This window comes from Dipodomys spectabilis, unplaced genomic scaffold (genome assembly GCF_019054845.1).
Source record: "Dipodomys spectabilis isolate Male_0828 unplaced genomic scaffold, ASM1905484v1 ptg000160l, whole genome shotgun sequence".
In the NCBI taxonomy this organism is placed as follows: Eukaryota; Metazoa; Chordata; class Mammalia; order Rodentia; family Heteromyidae; genus Dipodomys; species Dipodomys spectabilis.
This window is the reverse complement of record NW_024870837.1, coordinates 1,916,934-1,935,810: the sequence shown is the minus strand read 5'-3', so window position 1 is coordinate 1,935,810 and position 18,877 is coordinate 1,916,934.

The following is an 18,877-nucleotide window of genomic DNA, read 5'->3' as shown; positions in this document are numbered from 1 at the left end:
TGTATCAGTGCTCTACTAACTTATGTGTGTATATTACCTCCCAGAGTGCAAACAGACTATAAGCAATGCCTCTGCTTTTATTTACTGATTTATTTTTCAGATATGCTTGTTGCACATACCACATCATTCTCTTCATTTCAGGCCCATTGCTTTTCTCTTCTAGGGTTCCAGGTCTGTGTCCTTATAAGATGCTCAGCAGCCTTTATTTACATTTTATTATGAGACCAAGGCCAGTAGAGTCACAAATCAGGTAGGGGAAGAGGAGGTTCGGTTTCGTGGAAATAACCAGTATTCAGAAAATTAAACTTGGAAATGTAAGTTGGTAGCATAATTATGTAAAAACTATCACTAAGAAAAAGGTGAGGGGGCTGGGAATGTGGATTAATGAGAGAGTGCTTGCCTAGCATGCAAGAAGCCCTTGGTTTGATTCCTCGGTAGCACATACACAGAAAAAGCCAGAATTCACGCTGTGACTCAAGTAGCATAGTGGTAGAGACAATACCCCGGCCTTGAGTTCAACCCAAGAACTGGCAAAGAGATAGTTAGGTGGGTAGGTATGTAGGTGGATGGAATAGATAGATAGATAGATGATAGATAGATAGATAGATAGATAGATAGATAGATAGATAGATAGATAGATAGATAGATAGATAGATAGATAGATAGATAGATAGATAGATAGATAGATAAATAGATAGATAGATAGATAGATGACAGATTAATATGGTCTTGGACGTCAGGAGGAAAGAAGTGAACAATTCCCAGTCATGAGGCCTTCTGCAATGTGCCAGGACACCAGCATCGCCTTCATACAACCACATAGCAGGAAGAGTGTCTCTGTCCCACTTCTCAGGCAGCCGAAGTCACCAAAGCCAAGAAGGCAGAGCCAGGTTCTAACCCAAGTGCTCAGACACAGTAGAGAAAGGACCCTGCATCTCCTTCGACTGGGGATTTGCATTAATTATGTGGAGAAGGAAGGAAGGAAAATGGACTGGCAGAAGTAGAAGGGCCTTCAAATCTGACAGATGGAGAGTCAAAAACCCACTCCCTAAGATCAGAGAGCAGTGTTTTTCTATACTTTTTTTATTGTGAAAATACTGTACAGAGGGGTTACAATTACATGGGCCAGATAATGAATATATTTCTTATCAAGGATTGTAGCCTCCTCCTTTCTTTTCCCTTCCCATGCATCCTCCCCGGCCCCCCCAACCCTCCTCTTGCCCCCCTACCTAAGTTGTAAAGTTCATTTTCGACATAATGACTTGTACGTCTCATTGTTGCAAAGTATCCACCTGTATTCCTATTTAAACGATTTGTTTTTCCCTTCCCATCCACAAATTATAATAACATCAAATACAGTGAAAGCAGTGGTTATACGGTGAGCGAGGGACATACAAAGCAACAAAGAAATACTCTCCTCTCCCCCATTAAACTGGCTCTCTATTTTTTTTTATCTTTTTGTATTGTGAGAATACAGTACAGAGGAGTTACAATTACATGGGCAAGATAATGAGTACCTTTCTTATCAAGCATTGTTGCCTCCTCTTTGTTTCCCCTTCCTATCCCTTCCCATACTCCCCCTTGCCCCTACCCAATCCTACCCCCACGCCCCACCAAAGATGTAAAATTCATTTTTCGACATAACGACTTGTACATCTCATTATTGGAATGGGTCCACCTGTATCCCTAGTTAAATGATTTGTTTTTGCCCTTCCTCTCCACAAATTATACCTACATCAAATACAGTGAAAGCATGGCTTATACCGTGGAGGAGGAACATACAAAGCAACATAGAAATCATCTTATAAATATGTTAGAAACAAATGCGTGAAAAGAAAATAAAACAAAAAAAATTTTGGAATACTTATCTTGGGGTTCATTCCCCCAACAACAAATTATCTGACCTTTACTGCTTTACTGGGACATATACTACTTATTGCAAATAAGGGAAACCATGGAACCTATGTTTCTTTGGGCCTGGCTTACTTCACTTAATATAATTTTTTCCAAGTCTATTGTTAACAAAGATAGCCTGAGACTCCCTTCACCTGAAGGAGAAAGGTTAATTAGTCATTGTTTAAAGAGGCTGAGAAAAGCCTAACCGTGGTGTAACTCTAACAAATGTTTCAGGTTTCCCCTCATTGCTGGCGTTCCTGGAATGAATGAAGTGGTTTTGTAGCACAATTCCCTGTTAAGTGTGTACATTCTGCCTCCTAATCCTGCAGGCCTGGGTCTCTTCTCCTAGTCTGGATTTTGAAACTGTTTCCTGTCCTTCAAATACAGTGTTACACTGGAGTTCTTCCTGCTAATAGGGCTAGGACTCAGATCCTGAGAACTTCATTTGAACCCAGGATTGGTACATAATGTTTCATTCCTGCTTCTATAGCTTAAGAAGTCTAAGAACATTTAGAGTGCAAATAACATATCACCAAGGGAAACCCAGGAAGCTCTTGAACATCTGACTTTTCAGAAGTGGAAGTCAGAGTCCCATAGACTTTCTGTCCGTGGTTGGTTTCATCCTGTGACCCTCAGACCTCAGTCTCCTGAGCTAGGGAGACAGGCATGAGCTACTGGTGCTCTGCTAGGTTCAAAACTGTAATGTCATTGACAATACAAGTCAACTACTCATCACAATGGGCTTGGGGAGTATATTAACCCTTTCAACCTTGGATCTTTCAGAACCCTGTAGGACACAAGGTTATAATGCTAGAGTCTGAGAGGCTGGGCATCTTGATCTGCTACACTTTAACCTTGAGCTCTGATTCCAATTCTGGTGTACATCAGCATTCATTTTCCAGAGAATGTTCTCCTATTTAGAAAATAGAAAAAAGTACTTTAACCCTCTTTTTTTTTCCAGTTGTGTGTCTTGAACTCAAACCTGGGCACTGTCCCTGAGCCCTTCATCTCAAGGCGAACACTCTACCACTTGAGCCACAACACCACATAGGTCTTTTGGTGGTTCATTGAAGGTAAGAGTCTAACAAGCTTTCCTTGACTAGGCTGTCTTTGAACTGTAGTCTTCAGATCTCAGCCTCCTGAGAAGCTAGTGTTCCAGTTGTGAGCCACTGGCATCTGGCCTATTGTTTTTGACAGTTATGGGGCTTTATCTTAGGGCCTAGGTACTGTATCTAGCTTCGCTTTCTCAAGGCTAGCGCTCTACCACTTTAGCCACTCCATAGCTTCTGGTTTTTCTTTGTATATGGCACTGAGGATTCAACCCTGGCATTCATACATGCTGAGCAAGTTCTCTACCACTAAGCCACATTTCTAGCCCCTCCCTTACAATTTTATCCCTCAGCTTGCCTGTCCTCAAGAAAAGGCTTCTGAGTATAAATCATTTAAAGAAATCCCTATAGGAAAGTGTCCAAATATACAGAAGACACAGCTTATATTTGGGAGGGACTCTAAACATGTGAAGACTGTGGCAAATGCTTCCATTTAATTATGTATCATGTTTCAACACTTAAAAAGTATTAATAAAAAATGAGTCAATGTCCTATATTATTCTGTATAATTTTATAATAGATGTGCAAAATATATTAAATATTATGTGTACAATAATACTAAATTGGGGATGGGAAAGTGGCTCAGTGGTAGAGCGCTTGCCTTGAATGCATGAGGTCCTGGGTTCGATTCCTCAGCACCACATAAGCAGAAAAAAAATCCAGACGTGGTGCTGTGTCTCAAGTGGTAGAGTGCTAGTCTTGAGCTGAAGAGCTGAAGGACAGCGCCCATGTCCAGAGTTCAGGCCCACGACCGGACCCCCCCAAAAAAATAATAATTCTAAATACAATAGACAATAAATAAATGAGTCAAGTAAAAACTAAAATAAATGAATCAAGTAAAAACTAAAATAAATACAAATTCAATAATACAAATCATAATATGTTATAAACATACATACGTAAATATATCATATATTACACATATATAGAAATATTTTTCCAATGCAGGGCCTTCATTCAGACCCTGGTAACTCTAACTTGAATTACTTTTCCTCAAGGACAGTGAGTTTGCTTTCACCCAAGGTGCAAAAATGTTAACTGGATGATGAGATCAAATCCCAGCACTGACCGGAATTCTGGCCCCAGTTCCAAGACAGAGACTTATTTTTTTTTAATGGAAGTAGTTATGTTTATTCAGTTCCATACTGAACATTAAAATAAAAGCAGTGTAGAATTTTGTACATCTATTCAGATGTCTTTCCGTTACCCCCGAACTGCTTCTCTGAGCACTACTTTTTTTCATTTTTTATTGTAAAAATGTTGTATTAAAGGGGTTACAGTTAAATGAGCAAGGTAATGAGTATAGTTCCTTTTGAGCATTGTTGTCTCCTTTGTTTTCCACCTACCATCCCTTTCCTCCCATCTCCACATCTATTCCCCCTGCTGAACTCAGTGAGTTAATTTTTTATTGTTGGCTTTACACCAGGTTTGAACTCAAGAAGTGGCAACTCTGCACTTTCCCACACACTGCTACAGGTTTACCAAGACCCTGAATTCAAATCCCAGGTTAGGAAACATAACTGGCAGAAATTCCCAACCAGGGATTTTTATTTCTTTTTTAATTTAGTTAAATAATGAATTAATTTTTAATTTATTCTTTATTTTGCGAACAAGGGGCTTGAACTCAGTTAGTGGCAACTCTGCCTCAGTTTCAATCTCCCTAGGCTGGAGTGCAGTCTCTGGACCCATAGCCAATCCTGGGATCCTAGGCCCACAGGGCTTGCAGGAAGAAAAAAAGTAGTATAGAACAAAACGTGGTGAACTGCAGAAGGCTGGGGGTTTTACGTTGTATTCTTTGCAGTGACCATCCTGGGTCTGGATGACACAGTTACAAAGTGGACCTGACTTACCATTGCTGAAGTTGGAGGGCTATCAGGGAAGCCATAGGCCAACCTGTGAACATAGGCCCTGGGTTTAAATCCTGGTCCTACCAATGTCAGGAGATAACAAGAGACTTGTTCCTATGCATAGGAATACCAATTGAAAGAGTAGGTCATGCTTTGTTATAGTCTAAAATTGGATGTAATAATCCTAGGAAGCTGATTGATCCTAATTAATAGTTTATTAACCATGAAAAGAATAATATTCCTTCAATGGTCGTCTAATACATGCCTAATAGTTGGTAGGAACGTAGTAGGTGTCATTAAATCATAGATAGACGGTTCTGGTGCTCTTTACCCATATATATTTATTTGTATACCACCCTCTGCATATCCATGTATCACTGTTTTGGCCAAAGCTGGGGCTGGATGTCAGCACCTGGGAACCACCCGACAGCTTCATTGGCTAGAGGCTGCCATGCTCACACTCATCCATTTATGAATTGGGCCTGCTAGGCACTGAATTCAGATCCCAGCACTCCCAAAAATTTAATCTTGGAATAAGAAGCCGAGTGTGACACATGTTTTCCTTTTCTAGGAGAGTTCTGGGTGTCAGGCATGATGGAGAACATATCTACAAATCTGGATGCTATGTGATAGGATGTAAACAATGTAATAAATGGTAGAGGTGTCATCAGATTCAATAAAATAAATGGTAAATAAATGAATAAAACAAGAAATAAAATGAATAACCACACCAAACACGATATGGACTCAATATCTGTATGGAAGTATAAATCCTATCTTTAAAATGGATATAAGGAGCATGTTTTCCAGGCCGGAGGCTTGAATTCTGGCCTAGGGAACAGGCCTGAATTTCTTGTCTTCAAGAATTGTCAGATTCCCTTCCCTCACAGTGCTGCATATTTACCCGGACCTTGGTTCAAATCCCAGGCCTGGCAGAAAAAATTGCACGAATTCTGAACCAGGGAGCTAAATTTTTTTTTTAATTGTGGCTATTGGGGAAGCCATAGTCCCGCATGGCAACATAGCCCTACAGTTCGAATCCCAGTCATGTCACTTCCGGATGGTGGGGGATCCTAAGAGACTCGTTCCCATCCACAGGAATAACTATGGAATGTTATCAATGTCACGGTTGAATAAGTTGCTCATGAATGATACTCATATAAAATTAGACATCATGATATCAGTTGGCTGATTTTATTTAATTATCTTATGAAGTATTAAAAATACTAATTCTCACAGGAATGCAATAATTTCAGGACACTAATTTACTTAATAGTTTATTAAGGATGAAAATAATAACATTAATTACATGGAGGCATAATAAATACCCAAGAATTGGTAGGAATATAGTCTCTATAAATGAATAATGTATAGACATCTCTGGCACTCTATAAACATATATATTTATTAGTGTACTGCAATCTGAATGTCAATCTGTTCATATTTTGTCAAACCCTGGGGCTCTATTTCAGGTCCTGGGAACTGCCTGTCAGCTCAATTTGTCCCAGGATGGCATGCTGACACTCACCCATTCATGAATTTAGCCCTATAGGCCATAAGTTCAAACAATGAATCGTGGAGTAAGAAGCTGATGGTGACACATATTGTCCTTTCCTGTGAAAGACCTTGGTGTCAGGTATAACTGTAATACATATGCAGACCTATATCCTATGTAATCAATGTAATCAATGTTCTATGTGCTATTATAATCAATAAAATAAACAGTCACTACATGAATGAAATAAAACATAAAATGAATACACTGAATGCAATACGGAGTCAACATACGTGTGTAAATATATATCATATATTTAAAATGTATATGAATAGGATGTTATCTACTGCTGGGGATCATTTCAGATCTAAGGAGCACACATGAATTTCTTGACATCAAGGAAGCGAGCTTCCCCTACCCACACAGTGCAACAGAGTTACGCAGACCAAGAGTTCCAATCCCAGTTCTGGCAGAAAAAATTGGCACCTTTTTACTATGTGACGCCCAATTCTTAGGTATTTCATTATGCCTACATTCAATGAATGTGATTGTTTAAATGCTTCATAAAATATTGATTGAAATCAATCAGTATCCTATAATAAAATTGTGTATAATTTTATTCTAGAATCATTCAAGAACTGCCTATTCAGTCATAACATACATCACATTCCACTGGTATTCATATAGATAGAAATGAGATTCTATGGCTCTCCTGCCATTTGGTGGTGGCAGGACCAGGATTCCAACTGTGGGATCCAGCTCCCACCACTTAAACCTGAGGATAGGGTACTCACTGGTATGTCCAAGAACAGCAATATCAATGATTAGGCAGGCACCAGTGGCTCTCAGCAGTCCTCCTTGATATTTATAAAGCTGTGATAGGAGGATCATGGTATAATTCACCCTAGGCAAGAAAGTCCTTAAGACCCCTGTCCAACTTTAGTGCCAACAAAGCCAGAAGTAGAGCTGTGTGGCTCCAGTGGTAGAGGGCTAGCCTTGAGCAAAAGCAGCTCAAGGAATGTGCCCAGATCCTGAGTTCAAGGTCCAGGACTGGCAACAAACAGATATATACAACAATCTGTGCAGCCATCCGTCTAAAGCAGGTCACCCTCTTGTACCCAACTGAATTGGACCGAGTTCCCTGGGAAAGGAACTGGGGAAGGCGCTGTCAGCTTGACTCCGCCCATGCTGCTTGCATCACAGAATTCTGGCCACACCCCCATTCTTTCATGGATCTTTCTGATCAATGCGATACAAGAATCATAGCCATGCCCACATTCCATGCTGCCCACCACCAGGATTCCCTCAGTTGGTTGACATTATCACCAGCAGTTGAGGAAGGTAGAGGGGAGCAGGAGACTCTAGGAGACTTTGGATTAGAATAGGAAATTGATGTCCTAGTCAGTGAGTGGGAGAATAGAGGATTTCCCAGAGCCTGGGAATGTGGCCAGCCCATCTTTCCAGTGCTCAGATGTCTGAAACAAGACTCCATGAGAGAGCTGCGGACAAGAAACTACTGCCAGAACACCAGTGGAAGAATCCTCCCATCAGACCTGCAACAATCAAGAAAACAGAGAACATGAAAAAGGGAAGGATCCCCAAGACAAACACCACTGGGGAGCGTGATTCAATGGAGGGTCTGGCCAAAGGTGATCCTGATTGCGGGCCTCCCTTGCCTTTTGACACAGTCACAGCCACCAGGGTCCAGAGTGTCAATATTCCCAATACCACCAAGGATCTGCAGAGGTGCTAGCGATACGTGATGCCCACCCTGGACTGCAGCAAAAGAAACCAGGCACTCTGTGCCAAGATCCAACCACTGATGCAGGAAAAGACAGACCTGTGGGATTGACTGGAGAAAGAGAGGGAGAAGATAGCTCCGGTGCACAAAGCACCAAAATCAGAGCTAGAGATCCACAAGCCACCCATACAGAGTTTGCTTTCAGCAGAAAGCGATTTACAATCTGCACCGGCCCAAGTCAAGCACGCTGCCAATGGCAGAGAAATGGAGCGAGAAGCTCTCGCCAGCTGCCTGCAGGTCTCAAAGTGGCGCATGGCAGAGTTGGAAATGGCGGCTTCTGTGGTCACTACTGAACAGAAGGAGATAGAAATGTTCTTCAAACAACTGAAAGATGTGACATTTCAACTCTAGGAAAAGACTAAAAGTTTCGACGACCTGGAGCAAGTGAACACAGAGTTGCAGGAGAAGCTGGAAGTGTTCTGGACAGAGAAGAGTAACAGGAAGAACATAATTTGCAAATTCCAACAAGTGCTGGCGAGACATGTGTACTGAAGAGACTATTGGACAACATGAGCTGGATGGTGACCTCCGCAAATCTGAAGAGAGACACCATCACGGAGGATCTGAGCATTGAGAGGTCTGCATGGAAGGAGGAGGTTCAGTGGCTCACTGACCAGGTATACCAACTGACAGAGGAGAAGGAGCGAAGGATGAGGCAGGTGCTGGACAAAGAGAATGAGCTGGGGGAACTGAGAAGGAAGCAGCAGAACCTTCTCAGGCCTAGCAGCAGTGGCTGGCCCAGGCCTACCACACGCAGGTGGAGTTGAAAAACCTGTAGGAACAACTTCACATCCAGGTCAAGGAAAACCAGAGGCTCTGTCTCCAGAATGCAGAGCAGCAGGAGCAACTATGGAGACTAGAGGAGAAGGTCAAGGATCTGCAGGAGATCCTGGAGATCCCACGTTTGCATGTGTGTGCAACCCATAGCAAGAGGAACAGCTGGCTCTTCTGTGGGATGCTCTCCACAGTGTGAACGGTGAGAAGGAGGAGCTCGCTAGCATCCTGGACTCAGATTAGCAGGTGAAGAAACATCTGTTGGAACAGCTAGACTACCCAGAGGAGAAGATAGAGGAATGGAAAGAGGTGGCTGAGAGAGAGAGCCAAGTGGCTTGGGAGCTGCAGGAGTGGCAGGAGCAGTCCCTGGACAACCTACCGGAGCTCAGAGCCACCTGTGAGCAGCACATTGCCTCCAATATGTGGCTGAATTCTGAGAAGGAGGCCCTGCAATAGCACCTGCAGAGGCAGACCCATCTGCTTTTGCAGCTGAAGCAAGTGCAGGGCCCAACCAACTGGGGGGAACAGATGGTGCCCCGAAAGTGGCAGGACACTCTCAAGTGCCTGGAAGTGACCAGACCACAAGAGGAGCACCTGCAGGACCAACTGAGCCTCCTGGCTTTCCCTGGGGAGGGGAAGGTGTGAGCCCTGGAGAAGCAAAATATGAGAAGGTGACTCCTCCCAACGTAACCATCGCAGAGTTTGGAGACATGCCCCAGACCTAGAGTGACATGGCTCTGCAAGCACTCTCAAAGGCTGAGATCCACAGGCGGAAACTCCTGATGCAGTAGCAGCGACACTGGTGTAGGTGCTGGGCCCACCAGGCAGCTCAGTGCCAGACAGAGCTGGAGCCACAGGCGCCCTACCCCGTGAGCTTCCACCACAGCAAGGGTGGGGATAGGATGTGGCACACGTGGGCATTTGAGAAGAAAATCTTCTTCGTTCATAACCTGCATGATGAGGTGGACATCCATAATCCAGCGGATGAACTCCACCATACATGCAGATAGCTGTTGGCACACATTTGCATCATAGCAGAGTCCATCGTGGCATGTAAAGAGCAGATGTTTGTCCTGGTTGAGCTGTGTCAGGAGAAAGCTAAGCACGTTTGCCAGCTCTCCTAGGAGAAGATGGAGAAGAAGAGAGAGCTGTGGGAGCTGCTGTTGCTCCTTGCAGGGGAAGGCGTGGACAGCATGCTCCAGATGCCAGCACAGGCTGAGCCCCCCGACACCACCGCCACTTCAGATGTTCCAGGCTTCGAAATGGGCGAAAGGAGGGAGGAGCAGAAAGGTTTTGAAGAATTGCAACTTCAAGACAGTTTCGAAACTGCCAAAGGAGAGGTCAGGGTTTCCTGACCACGTAGAGGACTCCGCCATGGAGCCCCCCCGTTGCTTTAGGAGCCCTTGTCTTCTTTGCTCAGTCATATTTTCACCTGAGGAGGGTCCCAGAAGAGCCCAGTGGGGAGGTAAAGGCACTGGGGGTCAGATAGGAGGTGAATATTCGAGAGGAACACACCCCCTCTGACACGCATACACCTGTCCTGTTCTCCCCCCACTCCAGCTGTTAACAGTTCTCACAGGGTGATCACATTTCCCAGTTCTGCCAGCTCTGCTAGTCCATCTAGTTTCCTCATTCTCCCCAAGAATCCACAAAGTCACCTAGAAGCACCTAGGATGGAAGTAGGCAGGACATCCATGTATATAGCATTTAGGACCCTATCAAATTCCCCAACAATGCCCCCAGTCCAGGTCAGACACCCCTCTGGAGGCACCATGACCCCCTGCTTTGTTTTCTCTCCCAGCTCTGAGGAGCCACCTGTCTCGGGACTCCTTCACCCAGCGTCCTGGCCTAGGGTTTTAATGAATGGGGAGTCAAAGCTGGTTGCTCCCAAGGGGTAGGGTCTGACCCTGGAGAAAGGGCAAGGCAGTGTGGTTCTGCGTTATTAGAGCAATGTTCCCCTTGGGTGGGAGCTCTGGTTCTGACAAGGGAACCCTCAAGCTCAAGCTTGTACATTTCCCAGATGAGGAACCAACTAACTCGGGAGAGACACTGATCTGAGTCTGTGTGTGTGTGAGAGAGAGACAGAGAGAGAGAGAGAAAGAGAGAGAGAGAGAGAGAGAGAGAGAGAGAGAGAGAGAGAGAGAGAGAGAGAGAGAGAGAGAGAGAGAGAGAGAGAGAGAGAGAGATCACAGCCTGACTGTGCTCAGGTAAATGATCAGTTGGCAAATGGCAGGTGCTGCATGGATGAGTCTTCTGTCACCGGTTCAGATTTGTGTGTGTGTGTGTGTGTGTGTGTGTGTGTGTGTGTGTTGGGAGAGTAGGGAGATGAGAACAATGAAAATATATTTAAGTCACCATGTCTAAAAAGAGCAAAAGTGTTTTATTTCTGTGTATGTGTGTGTTTGTTGTTCTTTCTTATGAATACCCAGTACAAGCCCAGCCACAATGTTTTCTCCTTCAAAGTTTTATGGCTCCTTTGGGGAAGTTTTAAGTAGATTTCCTTTCCATTTCTTTCCACCTCCCTCTAGCCCTTTTCCATAGCCCACTGTAGCTGCTGGGCCTGTGTGGTTCTCCCATAGGAGGCCTGTGTGAACTGCAGACCAGACTGGACACCTGTCCTTCTGTCTTCAGCCAGAAGGCTCATGAGGTGAGTGTGACCACAGCCGCACTCTTCCAGTCAGACACTCTGCTCTCCTGTGTATAGCTGGAACTAATTCAAGGGTTGAGAATGTGTCTGCCAAACATAATTATGGAATGAGATGGAGGGGGTAGGGCAGGGGCTGTGCAGCTAGGAGGGTCTGGGAAGTGGCGAACGGTGTGATATGGCAGATGGTTCACCACGACAGAGGATGAGAGGGGAACCTTACCCACGGCATTAATATTGTCCATGGACATTTGGGCGGGGGCTCCAGGCCCCCACTGGTGGTGTGGTTTCCCTTCTGTGTCAGTGCACTCCTGAGCAGTCCTCCCTGGAGTCCTGTAGACTCAAATCTGTGTTCCGACTAGGCCATTTCCAGCTGGGCAGTGGTAGGCAAGTACGTTCTCCCTGCTGGAGCCTATACAGTATGAGGACATGGCAGTTAGCTAGGACTCTCTGAATGCCAGTTTCTGTAGCCTGCTGAAGGGCTGTCTGGAAGGAAAAGGGCCCACTGACTTTGGAACCCTTTAAGTTTGATTGGGAAAAGTGAAATGCCACTTTTTCCAGGGTTTTTTTCTTGAAGTTGGCAATTTCCACTAACACCTGGGATTATGGGTAAAATTAGACCGACCATTTCAGCTGCCAAACAATGATGTTCGAAGCAGCACAGGCAGAGTTCCCAAGCCAGATGCTCTCCTGCTATGAACGTTGTGCCCTGACTGCCTTTCTCAAGCAGCTACTGATTAGCCTCTGGCCCTCTCTAGGTTGACCACCACAGTCAAGGACATCGTGGGGAGCAGAGATTGTGACCTCACCTTCCCCAGCCTGCCAGCTCTGAGCAGAGATGATTCCTTGCACTTGTACTGGACTCTGGGAGGTTCAGAGACCCGGGATGCCTCAAGGATCCTTTCTCTGCAACATGAAACTTGGGAACCGGATATGGTGGACCATCCTGTCTGGCCCCAGGGGCGGAAAGGAGGCCCCTTGAGCCAGGCATTCAGCTCACGGCAAACTTGTTCACACCTGAGTGGGGAATTGAGTGCCACAAAGCTACTCAGCCGCTGGACAGAGATCTTTGGGAAGACAGGCATCCAAGAGGCCTCAGAATCCAGTGAGTACATCGTGGCTTACGTCCTCAGAGTCAAAAAGTTAAGTGCAGTAGCACCAGAAAGGCGGGAAGAGGGAGTAGGGAGAAATGTGGGAGAGCTACATGAGGCTTTGCCCCCACACAAGATGCTTGCCAGAATTAGATGGGACATTTTTTGTAGTATTGTCGTAGATAGATGCTCATTTATTTATCCAACAGAGTTACAGTGTGCGCCAGGCTCCAGGGGGTCATAGATGATGAAAATTTCCAGTGCTGGTTCAACAACACATGAAGAAAACTTGGTTTGAGCTGGCTGCTGGTGCTTCATGCCTGTCATCCTAGCTACTTAGGAGGCTGAGATGGGAGGATTGAGGCTTAAATTCTGGGAAGGAAAGCCTGTAAGACTCTTATCTCCAACTAACTGCCAAAAAGAAAACGCCAGAAGTGGATGTGTAGCTCAATCCGTAGTCTGTTGGCCTTGAGTAAAAAGACTCAGGGGCAGCAACCAGGCTCCGAGTTCAAGGCACAGGAGTCAGAGAAAGAAAGGAAAAAGTGAGAGAGGAGGGAAGGATGGTGGGAGAAAAAGAAGAAAGGAAGGAAGAAAGGAGTATATGAGCCTTGGTTTGGAGTCCTTGTATCAAGGGAGCCAACCATTCACAATCTCTGTGGGGACAGTTTCAGAGCCTAAAGCCAGTATGTAGGACAAAGCCACTGATCCCTCAGCAACTTCATGACATCCAAGAGCTTTGTGGTCACTGACTGCAGAGGGAAGCAGCCTCAGGTAGACCCTAGGGCTCAGAGTGTGTCTCTAGGTTTTGAACATGCCTAGCCCCAACAAGTTTATTTTTTGGTCCAAGAGCTAGGGAAGTTTTGGGGTGAGGGAGTGTCAAGAGGGGGGTGGGGCAAGGTACAAGCAGGAAGATGAAGAGGGAGGACAATCCCAGGTCAGATGTGTCAGGACATTGGAGCCATGACCTTGCCTGAAACCTAGACCTTCATTGATAGAGCCTTCAACCCAGCCACATGGGTATTAAAAGTCCTGGCACCTTGGGTTCACCATTGACCATCCGGCTGTCATCTGCTGCAGGATGCTTGGGGACTGGGACTTTCCCAAGCTCAATTTGAAGATGACCTTGAGAAGCCTGAGGCCTGGGTGACTCCATCTTGAGTTAATGAGCATCTTCTGAGGTATGAGTTATGCAGCTGACCATGAACCCTACCTGGGAATGAACAGAAGAAGCAATTCCCAGGTGACTAGGAACATAAACAATCCTTGGTAAAACCACAGGCAGGCAGGTGCTGGAGGGCTTGGTGAACTAGCAGTCAGGCCACAGGTGGTGTTCGTTTAAGAAAGGAGCTCTGCAGTTTATCATGTATCCTCTTGAGACTCCCCTGTGGTGCAAGCCACAGTTTAAAGAACATCGGGACCCATGACCTAACCAACAACTTGTTTCTGGTCCTTTCCCACTTTGTAGTGCGCCAATCATACTATAGAGTTGTTTTATGATTTTTCCCGTGGTTTATAGTGATATGTTACAAGAAATTATGATGTATGCAAAACCTTGCCTTCCCTAAAAAAGTGTATAAAAAGTTTTGTAACCGTTGGCTTGGTGACGGTCTCTGGTAAGGATTCCTGAATTAGGCTTCACAACACCACCGGTGTTCATTCCTCCACCAGAGACAGAGGTAAGTGTGCCACTGGCACAGGACAGCCAGGGAATGAGGGCAGGAGTCGGGACCCGTGTATCCCCGAGACTTCCTCTAGGGGCCACTAGGACCCCTTAACTGCCATTCTCAGAGGCATAGGTGGGTCTCTTTTCTGGCTCAGCCTTTAGTCTAGATGGCAGATCTGGGATGCAGAGAGGGCCAACTGAAGGTGGGGAAGGGTTGGGTAGAGGCTGGTGGGAAAACAAGAGGCCCTGGGCTCTGAGCAGGGTTGTTTCTTTGAGGATACTCACAACCCAGGATCATTGCTGGGATGGATCAGCCCTTTTCTCCTTCCTGAGAGAGAGGGACCTAGAGCCCTCCAATCTGCGTCCATTGGCTGAGAAATCCTTTCATTCACACATCCTGTGGTTGGATAACTAGACCTCACATCACTGCCCAGTGTCCAAGCAGGACAATGAGAAATCCTGAGTCTTTGATAAGGTCAGGGGATCCTCAGTATGAGATTGTACTTGAACGTGCTAACTTGGTGCATGGTCTTTCCCATCTAAGACCGCCATGATATAGGTCATAGAATATAGAGAATCAGAGCAGGATGGGGTCTGTTCTAGGTGGCTTGAGTATTATGTGTGAGCTTTGAGCTCCCCTGTGCTCATCTGCTTCCTTTTCTTTGGTGGGTGTATGATAGAAAAAGCTTTAAACTAGGGACTGGGTCCTATCCCTTGTCTTTGATGCTCAAAGCTAGCACTCTACCATTTGAGCCACAGCTCCACTTCCAACTTTTTTGGGTGTTTAATTGGAGATAAAGAGTTCTCATGGACTTTGCTGCCAAGGGTGGCATCCAACTGTAGTCCTCAGATCTTAGTCTCCAGAGGAGATAGGATGAAAGCATGGAAAAGTATCTTTGGCTGGTTCCAGTAACTCATGGCTGTCATACGAGATACTCAGGAACTGAGATCTGAGGATCACAGTTTAAAGCCAGCCTTGGCAGGAAAGACCCTGTGACTCTTATCTCCATCAAACCGCCAGAAGACTGGAAGTGGTGCTGTGGCTTCCAATTTTCAGTGGTAGACTGCTAATGCTAACTGTCAGGAGACAGTGGTGATGCTGGAGCCTTGAAAAGTGTCTGTGAAGCAGGATTGGGAGGAGAGCATTTGGTAGTGATATCATTTCCAGGGCTCATGAACTAGAACCCCCAAGCATAAGGAATCAGAGTCACATTTTGTTTGTTCATCCCTATCCTGGAATTTGAACTGAGACCCTGGAACTGTCACTGACTTTTTTTGTTGTTTTTTGTTGTTTTTTTTTTTTTTGCTCAAGGCTAGTTCTCTACTACTGGAACTATAACTCCACTTCAAAATTTTGGTGTTTAATTGAATATAGATTCTCATTGAATTTCCTATTTGGTCTGGCTTCAACTCTAATCCTCAGGAGGCTGGGAATGTGGCTCAGTGGTAGAGCGCTTGCCTTGAATGCATGAGGCTCTGGGTCGATTCCTCAGCACCACATAAGCAAAAAGAAAAAAAGCCGGAAGTGGCGCTGTGGCTCATGTGGTAGAATGCTAGCCTTGAGCTGAAGAGCTGAGGGACAGCACCCAGGACCAGAGTTCAGGCCCCACGACCAGACTCCCCCCCCCCCCCCCCCCCCCCCCCCCCCCCCCCGCCAAAAAGAAAATCTAATCCTCAGATATCAGCCTCCTGAGTAGGTGGGATTCCAGGTTTGAGGCACGTTAACTTGGCTAGAATCACATTTTAACTGTTCTCTATTCTATTTTTTTAGCTCTCTTACCGAAGATTAGATGGCTATATGTCTTTAGGTTCATTTCTTGGTTTTCAATTCTATTCCATTGGTCCTGAGGTCTGTTCTTGTGCCAGTACGAAGCTGTTTTGATTACTATGGCTTTGTAGTAGAGTTTGAAATTTGGTATTGATATTCCTCCAGCACTGTTCTTTCTGTTGAGGAGCGTTTTTGCTATTAGGGATCTTTTATCGTTCCATATGAATTTTTGGATTGCCTCTTCTATTTCTTGAAGAATGAGGTTGGGATATTGATAGGTATCGCATTGAATGTAGATGGACCCATTGCAGCAATTTGAGGTACAGTCGTTATGTGGAAAAACGAACTTTACAACTTTCGCCAGGTGTCGGGTGGGGGTTGGGAGGGTGGGGGTGCGGGATGGAGATGGAAGGAATGGGAAAAGGAAACAAAGGAGGAGGCAACAATGCTTGATTAGAAATGTCCTCATTACATTGCCCAAGGTAATTGTAACCCCTCTGTACCCTATTTTCACAATAAAATTTTTTAAAAAGTACTCTCTAGTTTTTCTGATATGTGTGGCTACCATTTGAGCACATTGGCTGCAGTGGGTAACAAAACAATTAGAACAAAATCAATTGTTTCTCCTTGTAACTTGTAGCATACAATATCTATCTAATTTATTCCTGTCTTCACATCTGTTCTATTTCTTTCTTTTGTACCATTCCTTTCTTGCTTCGTGAGCTTCAGCATGTCAGTGCTGTTTACCTTTGTGAAGCAAGTCAGGTCCATTCCCTCATTGGGGTTTTACTTGCTGTTCTCACTCCCTGGAAAACCTGCTCCTGAATAATTGCATGGACGATGGCCTTGCTCTCAGATCAAATGTCTCCTCCTCAGGGATGTCTCCTCTCATCCCTACTGTGAAGTTATTCCCACCACATCACTAACCTCATGCCAGTGATTTACAGAAATTATCATAGTGATTTCTGTTTGTCTTCTCCAGTGTGAAAGCTGCATGGAGGCAGCTGCACTCACTTTTGTCTCTCCAAAGACAGCAGTAGTCCCTGGTCTTTTAGATCAAAGGAGAATTTTGTGGAATTGAAGCTGATTCAGCTCTGGTAATCTTAGAATCCAGTCAGGACAACTCATCAAGCTGTAGTCTGGTAGCTAGCTGTCATTTCCTCTCATTATTTTTGCCTCTCTGGGTAGCTGAGTCCACTATAGGACAAGATTAGTGCTTGACACCTATTTGTTGCCATGGGAAAGGTGGCTGTGATATCATAGAAGTTAATGGCCTGGGCTGGGAATTTGGCTTAGTGGTAGACTGGTTGCCTACCATGCATAAAACCCTAGGCTCAATGCTTAAGCAGCACACAAACAGAAAAAGACAAAAGGGTCACTGTGGTTCAAGTGGTAGAGAGCTAGCCTTGAGCAAAAAAAAGCACAAGGACAGTGCCCACACACTGGGTTCAAGTCCCAAGTCTGGCAAAATAAAAGAAGTAATATATGGCTATTGTTTTTTGAAGCTGTGAGGGGGGACCACCACCACCACCACCTACACCCCCACCTGAGGCACACAAGACAGTGGGGTTCCACACTTAGGAATCTTACTTACTCAGGACGCTGAAATCTAACAATCAAGTTGAAGCCAGTCCAATAGCTCAGCAACCAAACCATCAAACATTCCCTGATATGATCAGACTCAGTGTAGGTGTTTTCATTCTTTCTCTATATCTTTCCTTCCTTTTTTATTTCTTTCTTTCCTTCCTCCTCCCTCCCTCCTTTCCTTCCTTCCTTCTTTCTTTCTTTCTTTCCTTCCTTCCTTCTTTCCTTTCTCCTCCCTCCCTCCCTTCCATTTTTTCTTTCTTTCTTTCGTTCTTTCTTTCTTTCTTTCTTTCTTTCTTTCTTTCTTTCTTTCTTTCTTTCTTTCTTTCTTTCTTTCTTCTTCCTTCCTTCCTTTCTTTCTTTCCTCCTTCCTTCCTTCCTTCCTTCCTTCCTTCCTTTCTTTCTTTCTTCCTTCCTTCCTTCCTTTCTTTCTTTCCTTCTTTCTTTCTTTCTTTCTTCCTTTCTTCTTTCTTTCTTTCTTTCTTTCTTTCTTTCTTTCTTTCTTTCTTTCTTTCTTTCTTTCTTCCTTTCTTTCTTCTTCTTTCTTTCTTCCTTTCTTCCTTCCTTTCTTCCTTTCTTTCTTCCTTTCTTCCTTTCTTCCTTTCTTTCTTCCTTTCTTTCTTTCTTTCTTCCTTCCTTTCTTCCTTTCTTCCTTCCTTCCTTTCTTCCTTTCTTTCTTCCTTTCTTCCTTTCTTTCTTCCTTTCTTTCTTTCTTTCTTTCTTCCTTTCTTCCTTTCTTCCTTTCTTTCTTTCTTTCTTTCTTTCTTTCTTTCTTTCTTTCTTCTCTTTCTTTCTTTCTTTCTTTCTTTCTTTCTTTCTTTCTTTCTTTCATTTTGTTGGTCATGGGGCCTGAATTCTGAACTCTGGGCCTGGGCGCTATCCCTCAGCTCTTCAGCTGAAGGATATTGCTCTACAATTTGAGCCACAGCACCACTTCTGGTTTTTCTGCTTATGTGGTGCTAAGAAATTGAACTCAGCACCTCATGCTTGCAAGACAATCACTCTACTCCTAAGCCACCTTACCAGCCCTCATTTTATTTTAAAAATAAAAAAATTCAAAACATGCTTGCTTTGATTTCTCATTCAATTTATTGAAACAAATTATATGTTATTTAAGCTGTTTTAAAAATATTTTTCTTGTAAAAATATTGTACAGAAGGGTTACAGTTATATGAGTAAGGTAATGAGTACATTTCCTAATGGCA